Genomic DNA, 12,190 nt, shown 5'->3' on the forward strand with positions numbered 1-12,190 from the left:
ATCCACGTTCATTTTAAGCATGAGGAGCTAAAACAGCATTTCACGGTGGGATATGCAGTGAGCTCTGGCACCGCTAGGAATTGTTGCTTGATCTCGCAGGTCATGGGTGATCCTTCTGCCGTTCACGGGCCGTCTGCTCGGACCCAGGCATTTACAAACACTTCCAGCCTCCAGCCAGCCTTGGGAGGCAGGTGCCTGTTACCACCAGTGGAGGCAATCTGGGGGACCAGAGAGCAAAGTCTCCCTGCAGCGTGACACTCGTGGTACCAGGCAGATGACCACATCCCTCGGGTAGCTGCAGACAGGATATTTTAATATTAACAAACCTAAACATGGGTTTTCTTCTAATTTATTTATTTTTATTTATTTTTTATTGTTGTTGTTTTGATTTTTGTTTTCCAAGAAAAATATCTTTATTCCTTAGGTAATGATGAAGAGTATTAATTTAAAACCTATAGTTCATATATACATATATAGTTCATATATAGCTATAGTTCAATGTGGGATGGTGTAAATAACACCTGGAAACCTGAATTTTGAATGGAAGAAGAGATGTAAACTGTTACTGGGATACAGCACATGAAGTGTTTTACAGCAGGAGAGGTTCTTTCTGTGTCATTTCTTCATTTGCTTTGCTTAATGATGCCCGGCTCTTAAAAAATCCTCTTCTGCTATGATGCTACCAAGAAAGAGGGAGAAAGAAGAGGAATATTTTAAACCTGCTTTGAAACAGAACTCCCAATGTAAATTCAGAGGTTAATCTTGTGTTGCTTGGAAAGCTGCTTTTCTGCCCAGCCTCCCTGTGATCCCTTTAGCTATATCTGATACTGAAGGCTTGAAAACTCCAGATTAGAAATTAAATTCCACCTCTGTGGCCCAGCCCCGATGACCCATGGAGTCACAGAAAATAGGGTTTCCGTTACAGCGAGCTCTTCCAGCGAAAGCTGTTGCTTTTTTTTTTCTTTTTTCTTTTTGAAAATGAGTGGGGATCATTCAGTGAAGGCTGATTGCGGGCCCTGGTCTTGCAAGGATTTGGGTGCTTGTTTTATTTTGCTCACACGCGTTAGCACAGAGGACAGTCTGACGGGCTCCAGTGTGGCTTAAGGAGGTGGACGAGGCGTGTCGGCTGTGTCAGGCACCAACTGCTGCTGCCTGGCTGGGTGTAGGAGGTGCGCTGCAGGAGCCAACATGCATGCTGGTCAGGTGTCTTCTATGGGAGCAGCAGCCCTGGCAGGGGAGGAAAGGGGCTTCCCAAAGGGATTTCCCATTGGGACTTCCTTTTTTTTTTTTTTTTTTTAATGAGTTCTGAGGCAGCTTCTAACCATTCACTTTATTAGCTGGCTTTTCTGTCATACACAAAGTGACCTTGGCCATCTCAGCTTCATTAAAAAAAAAAAAAAAATATATATATATATATATATATACACACACTGTGATAACATGTGGATTATGTGGAGACTTTTATTAGCCTGGTGGATTTTGGGTCACGTACAATGCCATGTTTGAGTCTATTCTTTTTTATTAAGAGTTTTTTTTTTCTTACTACAGGAGTTCCCATAGTTGTTTCTTCTGACAAATGCTGCTTAGGACAGATGTATTTTTATTCCCTTACAGCTGGATTGAATCAAATGTCTTTTTCTGCATAGTTTGAATTTCTGCAGTGGGGTTATTTCTCATTTACTACTCTGAGAACAAAGTTGTAGCAATTTCTGTGACTTTCTTTAGCAGAAGTTGAAATCTTTTTGGTGCACGTGTGTGTGATATATTAATTTTCACTTCCCACCAAGTGTGGGAATTCACGCTTGTAAACAGTACAATAAAAATAATGCAAATAAGCAGAGGCAAAGAGAAAAATTTGGTCATTGTTGTTTTTCCCTAGCCAGAAAAGAGAGGCTGAATCAGTGAGGTGTTGAGACTTGCAGGGTGTTCATTTCTGGCATCGATAAGGATCTCTCATGCTCTCCTATAAAATGCTAAATTAGCAATACTCAGCCTCTCTGACTTCCAGCCCCACTGAGCGCACAGCTTGTCGTCCTCCTGGGCCTACCCTGAATCCACAGGTCTGAAGTGAAGATCTCCTGCGATCTGAGAAAGCAAAAATCCTGACAAAACTAATGACTTGGGGCTCCTGCGGCATTTCAAAACCCTTTTCTTTTTCCCCATGAGTGGTTGCCTAATGTGGCTGGGATTTCAGCGATGATTTGCATTATTTCCTGCCTGCAGTTGGGGTATGCAGCATCGTTAGCCTCGCTGGCTGATTTGCACAGCGGTCACTCTCCAGTGAGTTTTGCCACTGGGTTTCCCAGCCTGCAGTAATCTGAACAGTTTATTGCCTTACGCATTGGGCGATGATACACAACGTATGATTTAAAAGCATTCTCCAGTCAGCACCACAATTGCCTGCATGTTGCTAAAAGCAGAAGAAAATAATAAAAAAAAATGCACCTCCTGCAGCTGAAGCACCTGGCTCTGCACTCTGCAACTGCAGTAGCTGCCTGAACGATGCCAAGGAGCAAGGTTTTTTGCCTTACAGTCGCACCTTTGCAAGCGGGCGGTGTGGATGCTGCCAAAAAGAGTGAATTTTCCTGTGCACACAGGGCTGTTTTATTCCCTGTTAATGTTTGGGGCTGTGAGGTTGAAGGTGAGAGAAACCTGCCTCGTGAGCACTCTGGGACTGGTATACGTGAGGGTGAAGGAAAAGCTGGGACTTTCACAAGTCAGACCCCCAAAATCCCTGTAAGGTCTACCCTGACTGCAGCCCTGACACGTCCTGGTGCATGCCGCACGCAGGGCTGCTTCTCAGGGGGTTTACACTGCAGATCCAGGCAGTTTTGAGGCAATTAAGGGAAATTTAAGGGCAATGGGCTCACGTTGATAAATAAATGGGAGCAAGAGGGCACAGCTGGCCTGCACACCCATGCGTTGGCCGCTCTCCACAAGCACCAAGGCCGGAGGGTGTCAGAGCTCGGCTTCCCCTGCATCTTCCCCGCTCTGTGCCTCATTTTCCCCATCTGTAAAACGGACGTAAAAAGCCTTTTCTGGAGCCTGTAGCCCACAAAGGGGGAGGCTGTTTTGTGCCCCACGCTGTCCCCAACCGGGGGGTGTCTGCGTGGGGGTGTCCGTGTGGGGAAATCTCAGCGTGGGGGGGGCTCCTCGCGGGCCCCACACGTGTGGGGGACACCCATGGGGGGAACTGGGGTGCGTTTGGAGACCCCCACGCGTGTCAGGAGACCGGCGATGCCGCCCCTTTAACGGGAGGGGGGCCGGGAAACGCCGAGGACGTGCGGCGCCGCCTCCTCCTCCTCCTCCTCCTCCTCCTCCTCCTCGTTCCCCGCCCGCTCCCTTCCTGCCAGCCAGCGCCGCGCAGGCACCGGCCCCGGCTCCACCGCCCCGGCCCCGCCGCCCGGCCCGGCCCGGCCCCGGCCTCACGGTGAGTCCGGCCCGCCCTGGGAGGGGTGGGGGGGAGAAGCCCGGTCCCGGCCATGTTCCCAGCCCCGAGCAGCCGGGGCCGGGCCCTGCCCGCGGCCTGCAGGGCGGGCCTAGGCCTCGGCCGGGGCGCGGGGCAGGTGCGAGGCCGGGCCGAGGCCTCACGGATCCGGGGGGGGGGGAGGCTTGGGGGTGTTTGGGGGCCGCTGTCCCCAGCGTGTGGCTGCGGCAGGGCTGGGAGGGAAGGAGGAAGGGAGGGAGGCCGGCTGGCTGTCCGTCCGTCCCTCCGTCCGTCCGTCGGTGTTTGCACTAAATCACTGTAACCCGCCAAGGGCTGCGGGTGCAGGGCTTTGCCCCCAAAACCCGCTCCGGGGGTCGCCCCCCAGGTCCCAGCTCCGGTGCTGGGCGCCGAAGCTGGAAGGGTGGCAGCCCTGCGGTGCCTCCCGCGCTCCCAATACTCTGCTTGGCACGGCTATTTTATGTTACACGCCTTAAATTATCCCTGCTGCAATGGTACTGGGGGTGCCGGTCACCCCAGGCTGTCCCCCGTGGAGCTGGGGGCACGCTGCGGTGACGAGGTGTGGGCCTCGCATCGCTGCGTCAGGCGGCGCTTGGCGAAACACAGTCGGTGTGTCCATGGCACAGCAGGGTGCTCGGCGTGTCTATGGCACGGCGGGGTGCTCGGGGTGCTCCACGGGCTCTCCCCACCTCATACGTTGGTCCCAGCCATCGGTGGTGGGGCTGCCCCAGAGTCCTGCGCTCCCGCTTCACGGCAGTTCCTAATTCCAGCCGGTTAAATGCTTTCATTAAGTAGGTGGCCGTTAAGAATAACGTCGTGTCATTCCTTTTCTGCGTTAAGGGATGGTAAACGCTACTTTCTAGCAACGTGCTTCTATCTTGTCAGTTTAACCTTTTTTTCAAGGCTGTGCTGTTTGAGGTTACGAATGGAAAAAGCTAAGGGAAAGCAGTTCTTGCTCTCTGGAAGCGAGCAGTGGGAGAGGAGTTGAGTTAATACTTTGCTGTAGTCGTTTGCTGTTTAAAATCCTCTTTTTTTCCCTTTCTTTTTAGTATCTCCATTGCCGCCTCTGCCCAACAATGCCCATATGGTATTTAGCAGACATAACTGACAAGTCCTATTTAACATCTCCTCATGTATGACAAGGCAGAAATCCCTGGCTAGAAACTCTTAAGTGCTGTGGAAGTGAAGAGGGGATTTTCGGTTCGTGCACTCCACGTTCTCCCACATACTTCTCTCACCCGTTCCCTGGGTGGATGGCGAGCGTCCTGGTGCCTGGTTTGGGCTGGAAGCACCTCTGTGCTGTGCGGCCCTCCTGCCCGTAACTGCGCTGTAATTTCTGTCCACGAGCAGGCTATGCAACCCGCTTTGCCACATATTTTTTCTCTTGCCTCATATGCTGATGCTGCTTTCTGCATACTGTGATTAAAATAACTTTTGTGTGTAGCTGCAGCGGGGAAACGTTGGGGTTTGGATGGAAATGCTAATGCTCTGTTAGAGTTATTACAGAAAAACCTTTTTTGTTAGATTTTTTTCCCCCCTTCCTTATCTAGCCAGTCTCAAGAAGATGCTTTCTGCTGTCAGAAATAGCAGGAGTAGGAGGATATGAAGTATACAATTAGTTTTTAATTTGATTCTTTATACCCCGCTGTCATAAAACCCTTATTTTAGGTAAATTAGCTTGCTAATGACTTTGTTTGTCAAACACCTTAAAGGAAAAGCAAAGGCTTGATCAAGCCTGGGTAAAACTGTGGTGTTACTTGGTTGACTCTAGAACAGCCTTCACTTGCATCATCTGTTCGTTCTTTCTGTTTGAGGTTAGATGATTCTGGCTCATCTGGTTCAAAATTGTCTAATCATCGCTTGAACGTCGGTACTGTAAGGCAAAGGGTTAACTGAGTCCTTCAGGAACTGAAATTCCCTGCGAATTTCGGAGGCTATGGACACAGATTAAGTATGTTGTTGGCCGAGACCCTTACTCATAAGGACGTGGGGGGAGAGGACATTTGTTTTATTTTAAGCATCGAGCTTGGTTGCTCCTAATCCCTTCCCCCTTTGCTGCCAAGACACCCACCTCTCGCCATCGACTGCGCTGAGAGCTTCAGCTCCCAAGTTTCGCTCCCTGGCTGTACCCAGATGATGTGCCTGGTGGGTCGAGTGCCGTCCCCCGGGGTGGTCTGGGGGAGAAGAAACGAGATAAAATTGTAGGAGGAGGGTAATCCCCACGATTTGCTCCAAAAATGGAGCCAGCAGGCAGCCGGGCACGAAGCTGGGAGCAGAATAAAGCCCCTGATCAAGTTTAGTTTCTGAGTTTACAGCAAACATCCGTGTTGTGAATGCCGCTCGTAACATAACTGCTTCTAAGGGGAAACGTGATCGGTTTATTCTTCGCCGCCGTCGCTGCAGGAAAGCTGCTCCAGAGCCTCCTGCAGGTCTCAGAACAATCACGGTGTTTCCAGCCTAACGTAGTTTACGGCCAGTTTGTATAATTTGTGTTTGTTCTAGCATTGCCATTTGGTTTAAACAGTTGTTTTCCCTCCCTGAGGTAATTAGAGGGAGCAGTTTTATCCCCTTGTAGCCACTTGTTTTGATAGGTTAAACAAGTCAAAGTCTTTGTATCTCCTCCTGTTGTTCCCTCGATACTCTCCTCGTTTACTTTTACCATTCAAAACCTTTTTACTAGAAAAGGGAGCTTTACAAATCTTAGTTTATTTCTTAAGCTTCCTGCTCAGTTATGTTGGCAAGTCAGCAGGATTGGGCTGCTCTTAAAAATGAGTGGTTTTGGGGGGCCCGCTCCCTGTACTAACCTCTCCAACTCTTTGACGTTCCTCAGGTGATGGCTTCAGACGGATGAGAAAGGGAGGTGCTGGGCAAAATCTGTCCCAGACAAATCACCTCTTGCTAATGACTGTGCATAAACGTACGGAGGTGATAGACTGGAGAATTACCAGATCGTGACTCTTGGGAAGCTGCTTCTCCTCTCGTCATTATACAAGATGTTCAAAAGAATAAAACACACGATGCCTTTTTTTTTTTTTTTAAAAAAAAAAAAGTATTTATTTATATTTTTAGAAACTTAAATGCTTCTTCCTGTTCACATGTCTGAACTACAGCTGGTTGCGGAGAGGTGGCTGCTTCTGAGCTTTGAAAGCTTTCCATTTCTCGCCAGAACGAGGCCTTTAAAGCATTTCTTATAAAATGCAGACTTGTTGACGCTTTCTGAAGGTTGCCTGTGCTCTCCCATTTGGGAACGCTTCTGTGCCTGCCAGTGCGGGCACTGTCTGAGCACGGGAGGCTTCCCCCCACGGCACTTAATTGTGGCTTTTATTTCCAATTAGTTTGGAGCAGGAGCAGCAGCGGTTGCGTCGATAAGTGCCGCATGCTGAACCGGACTCGTGCTTCGTCCTGCGAATCCAAGAGCCAGGATTTAGCAGCCCAGGGGGCTCAGAGGGCGGATCCAGGTGTTGCCGGATGAGGTGAGGCGGGGTGCAGGCATCTGCAATTGCTCCACAAGCTTTTTTTTTTTTCCACATGAGAACAGAAGCAGCTCCTGCCCCAGGTTCCCTGCGTCCGAGCTTGTCCTCTTTTGGTCGCCGCTGCTGCCTGTGTGCGGGAGTGCTGCACCCTAATTAGATTATATTAGAATGAATAAGTGAATCTGAACAAATGAGCTTACGGGGGCACTGTCGGGTCAGCTTCGGCCCTAAAAATAGGTACTGAGCGCAGGACAGGCTTGGTGCAGTATCTGTCGGTACAGCAAAATCGAATGGAGATTGCCTGTGAATGCATAAATTCTGCTGCCTTGCTGTCTCTTCGGCCAAGGTGCCCCGGTGTCTTGTTGGTAGGAGAAATGTCGAAAAGCCCTGAAATTTGGGCATTCTTTAGTCGAAGCTTGGTGGGATGTTGGAAGGGGAAAACAGTGGCTGTGGAAACTGTAATAATCTGGGGTGCTGAAGAATGCAAATCTCGTGATCCTTTTTAATGCTTCCCGTCGAACTAAAGGTGATTTTTAGTAAGGCTCTTATTCACTGTGAAAAACAGGGAAAAAGAGAAGAGGTTTCTGCAGTAACTATGCCTGTGAAAACTCTGGAAGGTTTCTTCAAACTCTTTCTATCACAAATATGAAGGATATTGGTTCTAGCCGGTGCAAAAAAGTAGCTCAGGAATGCCAAGCCTGCAATTTTGCTGTGCAATGTGTGGGGGACGGAGGGAGAGGAGGGACGGGCACGGTAAGGTTTGGGGTTAATCACAAGTAAAATAACTACTCTTCTACAGCTCTCCCCCTTGTTTTCTGTAGCATGCTTTGTTTTCCTTGGTGCTTTGTGTCCTGCTTATCAAAATTCACAGCTCTGCATTCCTGTTACCGAACAGAAGTAGATGAAGTTCCTTCCCCTTTTCTTCCCGAGAAGACTTAACAAATAGCAGCTTTCTTTTCAAACTCAGCCTCATCCCAGCTTGCTCTGAGGCTGCATTTGTAACTCAGAGAAAGTGTCTGTAAATTGGTGGTGGCAAGCTACTCATTTCCTTGCGCTAATCATCCCTGTTACGCGTTGCCCTCTGCCAGCGTTAGCAGCTGACTGCTGCTGTCGTTGTCAGGCGTGCAGGGATTTCAGTGGTCCTGAGTTTCTGATGTAAAATTTTCAACAAGAATACAGGATGGGAAAAGTGCCCCGTGCTAACCCTCCGGGAGGGGACGCAGCCCGTCGTTGGGCGCAGAGACCAAGTGCTGCTACGAAGTCCAAGCGTTCGCGGCGATCTTATCGCCCGGCGAGGCGAGGTCTCCTCCTGGAGCCGCGCACGCCCGGGTGCTGTAGGAGCTGCGTGGGCTGGCACCCTCCCACGTGAGACTGCCGACCCCGCGGTCTGCGCCGAGCCGCTCGGAGCCGGGCGATCTCGCAAATCACTGCGGCGCCCGCGAACTGCTGGCACGTCCCCGCCTGCTGCCCGAAACGGCTCCGCGCCCTCTTACGCTGTAGGATCGAGGATACGGAGCAAAACTTCTCGTTTTCTTCAGGGCGTAGCCGACTGATGAGTTGAGCATCGAGGAGGGCTTTTTTTTTTTTTTTTTTATGCTGTGTCAGAGGAGGTGTCCAGCAAAACGTGAGTTCTCGTTTTTGGTTTGCAGGTGTTAACGGAAGAGCTGACGTTCTCGGGCTGGCTGCTGCCTGGCTCGTTGAGCGTTTACTGAATGACCTAGGGAGAATGACGCCTGCCTTCAGGATTCCCCGCGTGTTGAAGGCTTTTAAGGGCTGGTATATTTATGCCCATGATTCGTGGTGCTTCCAAAACTGCTCCAGCCCTCATCCTGCGGAGGGGAAGTACGCGGTCCAGCGCGTAACCTCTCGCTTAGCGGTGCCACCCACCAGTACAAACTCAGCCTGGCTTATTTTGGGCTCATTCTGTCGCTTCCAAATTCCGCCACCCCCTCCCAAAGCATTTCGTGCAGCAGAAACGCCGGCTTAATTCCGCGTTGCTGGCTGATAGCTTTTACTCTCTCCCATGTGGACTCAGAGCGGGGTGTTTTATTTTGGGGCAGGGACAAATTTAGCACTTTCGGCTCCTTTCTGTGATGCTCAAAGGTGTCTTTTGTCTTCCTGTGACCGCGTAGGAGGGAGGCTGTTGAGCTGAAGAGATAAAAGCATCCTCTCCTCTAGCCCCCGTCCAGCCCCGGGGAAAGCTGCCTCCTCCGTGACGTGCAGTCCTGCTGCCGGCCCTCCCCGGGGGGTGTTGCAGGGATGCTGCTGCTCGCAGGAAAATATGAGTGGACTCGTAATCCATTTGCAAGTGCGGAGCTGTCGAGGCAGATGATGACTAAGCTCTTGCACAAGGTTCAGCGCTTTGGGGAGAGCGCCAGGGTTGGACCAAATCATGACTGACTGATAAGGGAGCCTATAACGCGAGGCGGCTGATAATTTTATTATTCCTGGTATACTCTGACCACTGGCTATGACTTTTTTTTTTCCCCCCCCCTCAGCCCATTTGCTGGGGAGTTTCGAGTTGAAAAACCTTCATTCAGCGAGGACAAAAAAAAAAAAAAAAAAGAAAAAAAGAAAAAAAGAGACCAACCCAGGCTGTCGGAGGAAGTGAGCAGTTCCCAAGCCTCTCGTGGCGAGCGCCCGGTGGCAGAGGTATTTAAAGGCTCTGACTCAGCCCTGCTTCACGTGGGCTCTCCTCGCTTTCGGGCCGGGTGGATTTCTTCCTGCTGGGAACCCGCCCTCTGCCCCCTTCGCACCGCTGCCGGTTCTCCGGGGCGTTATCTGGGTGCCCTGCCACGCGCGGAGGATGGAGGTGCCTCCCTTCCCATTTAACTGAAGGGAAGGCTGAGGCAGGCGCCTGTTTTAAGCTTCAAATAAGTGCCAGCGTGGCTTTTATTTAGGGATTATCTTTTTTCTTAACGGCACAAGGTGCGTAGACCTACAGACTGGTGCGTGAGCCAGCTGCAGCATCGCTTTTGCCCTTCTCTGTCCCGGCTGAGGGCAGCACGGGGGCTGCAGCCAGCTATCCCCAGCCTCTCGAGGAGCAGCTCCAAGTCTGAGAAGTGCTCTGGGCTCAGCAGTGCTCAGGTAGAAGCGTCCACCGGGGCCAGGAGGGGACTCCTCTGCCTCGTTTAACTCGACCTACGTGGGGAGGAGCACTCGGCTCGTCCTTCTCTCACGCCAGGAGGTCTCTCGGTGGGTGTGGTGATGGGAAGCCGGTGAAAAACAGGAGTTCGTGAGCACTGTGTCCCGTGTCGCACCTGCTGACCTTGGCTTGTGTGCTCCCGGCAGGTACTCAGGGGTGGTTTCAGCTGCGGTGGATTGATGTAAAGCTCTGCTGCTGCTTTGCATCACCTGCACCGCCTCGTTTCGTGTCCGCAGCGGCGGTGGCGGAGGTCCTTCAAAGCTGCGCTTCTCCGTGTTCAGGCTGGGAGCGGAGAGGAGTTGTTTGCTCTAATGTTTGCTGGGAAAGGCGTCCTTGCCAAGCGCGGACAGTGAAAAGCATTGTCCGGGTAGCATCTGAAAGTCCTGGGACTGCCGAGTTTCAGGGAGGTTTTACGGCGGGCGTGTTGGGGTTTCACGGCGTGCCGTGGGCTTTCCAGCATCAGCTGGAGGGGGGGCACTTAGGGTCCTCGCTCGTTACCTCCGCTTAAGGTCGCTTCCACGTCTACAGCCTGCGCTGCACTGCTGCCAGGACTGGGTTGCGTGCTAAATTTAGCAAACCTCTTTACAGCTTAGTGCGTACGCGAAAATGGATTTGTTTTTTTTTTTTTTTTTTTTCAAGCAGCTCCGAGTGGGTTACGGCCCGGTACGGGGCGAGGCTGCCCCGGCACGGGCGGCAGAGCAGCGGAGCGGTCATGGGGTGAGCAGGTACACTCGTGTTCTCCGTGTTGGCATGCTTCAGCACGTGGATTTGGTGAGATGAGGAGCACTGTAGGTGGGAGGGTTGCTCAGGCACGATTACACCTTGCCTAACGCGGCCTGCAGGCTGCGCCACGTCCTGTGGGGTGCCAGCTGATGGGCTACACATGAAAAGTTTTAGAAGCTGGTAAAGATTCTGGGGGAGGCGTTTCCGTGCCTCGACCCCCCGGCTTCCCCCTTTTTTCCCCTGCTGTTTGTGGGTCAAAGGAAGAATTTCTTGGCTTCTGGCGTGCCTATTTCGAAGTTGATTTCTTGATCCCCCCTCTCCGTTGCAGGCCACGGGAGCAAGAGAGGTGTAAGCGATTGGAAGCAATTAGGCTTGCGTCTGTGTGGTTGCAATGAAATGTTTCTTAAATCCTCGCATGCCAGAGGAGGAGCAGATTGCGGGGCAGTAAAGCGAGGGGAGGGAGAACCCGGAGAAGCATGAAAGAAGAAGTGACCTAAATTACTGCACGTTCCTTTTGCTGAGCGTTTTCGGTGGTTTTTTTTTTTTTTTAAGCAGCCTGCCATATTCTTAAACCTGTATGTTAGTGAAAGCTGCAGTTCAAATGTGAATGTGCTGATTGTTTTGGGGGAGACAACTCAAGGACGTTGGGATATTGATTTGAACTCAGTGCTCTGAGAGCACTTACGTGTCTTTGAAGTCGCTGTAAGAAACTCTTCTGGGGCTAGCCATTGCGGCCACAAGTGGAGGAACCCAGAAAGCCCTCAGAGACGCACTTTGCACGCGGCTTTTGGGGAGTTTGTTGTCACCAAGTCCCCGATGTTACGCTGTGTGTAGGACTGGGACCAGTAGGGCTGGCTGAGGGCTGTTCGGGGCGTGCTGGGCTGCTGCTCAGAGGGATGCCAGCCGGCCTCAGCATCGCTCACCTGGGGAACCGGCAGCTACAGGAGGGAAGCGGTTAACGAAAGCTCCTTCCCAGCACGGCCCAGGTGTAATTAAACGGCGTTAGGAAACTCTTTGCAGGAGCTGGAGCCTTTTCCCTGGCGCTGGGGGGGAGCTTGCTCTATTTGGGTCTTTAAGACCAGCTGCACGGGTTGCCTTGCGGCCTGCAGAAACACCGCGCTGCTTCCTGAGCGCGTGGGACCTTGGGGACCCTGGGTGGGTGACAGCGTGAGCCTGCAGTGCTGCCCTCAGTGAATACGTGTCCTGCCCCCAAGGAGGATGGGGAGGGACCTTAACTCTTCGCCTGTTTCAGGAGCGGAGCTACTCCAGCTCAGCAGCAGTTTTCTTAAACTTCCAGCGTGCTTTCAAATGGAGATAAAAACGCCACCAGTTTATGCTTTGAAACGTGCTGGAGTGACTTGTACGCTGCCAGTGCTTTGTGTAGGGATTGCTGCTAAAGCCTCT

The 12,190-nt window shown here is 51.6% G+C and overlaps 1 protein-coding gene across 14 annotated transcripts in view; it reads left to right on the forward strand.

Annotated features, from left to right (window-relative positions):
- Positions 1–3,311: 3,311 nt before the first annotated feature.
- KTN1 (kinectin 1) overlaps positions 3,312–12,190 on the forward strand; it is a 74,771-nt gene continuing 65,892 nt past the window's right edge. For 9 of the 14 annotated variants that reach the window (XM_040557827.1, XM_040557837.1, XM_040557838.1 and 6 more), the window contains exon 1: positions 3,312–3,430. The gene's annotated coding sequence lies outside the window, so the exon portion shown is untranslated. Of the gene's footprint in view, positions 3,431–4,498; positions 6,919–9,441; positions 9,571–9,648; positions 10,197–12,190 lie in introns of those variants that run through there. The other 5 variants (XM_040557828.1, XM_040557839.1, XM_040557832.1 and 2 more) reach the window with 4 other exon arrangements.

This window comes from Cygnus olor, chromosome 5, assembly GCF_009769625.2.
Source record: "Cygnus olor isolate bCygOlo1 chromosome 5, bCygOlo1.pri.v2, whole genome shotgun sequence".
Taxonomy (NCBI): Eukaryota; Metazoa; Chordata; class Aves; order Anseriformes; family Anatidae; genus Cygnus; species Cygnus olor.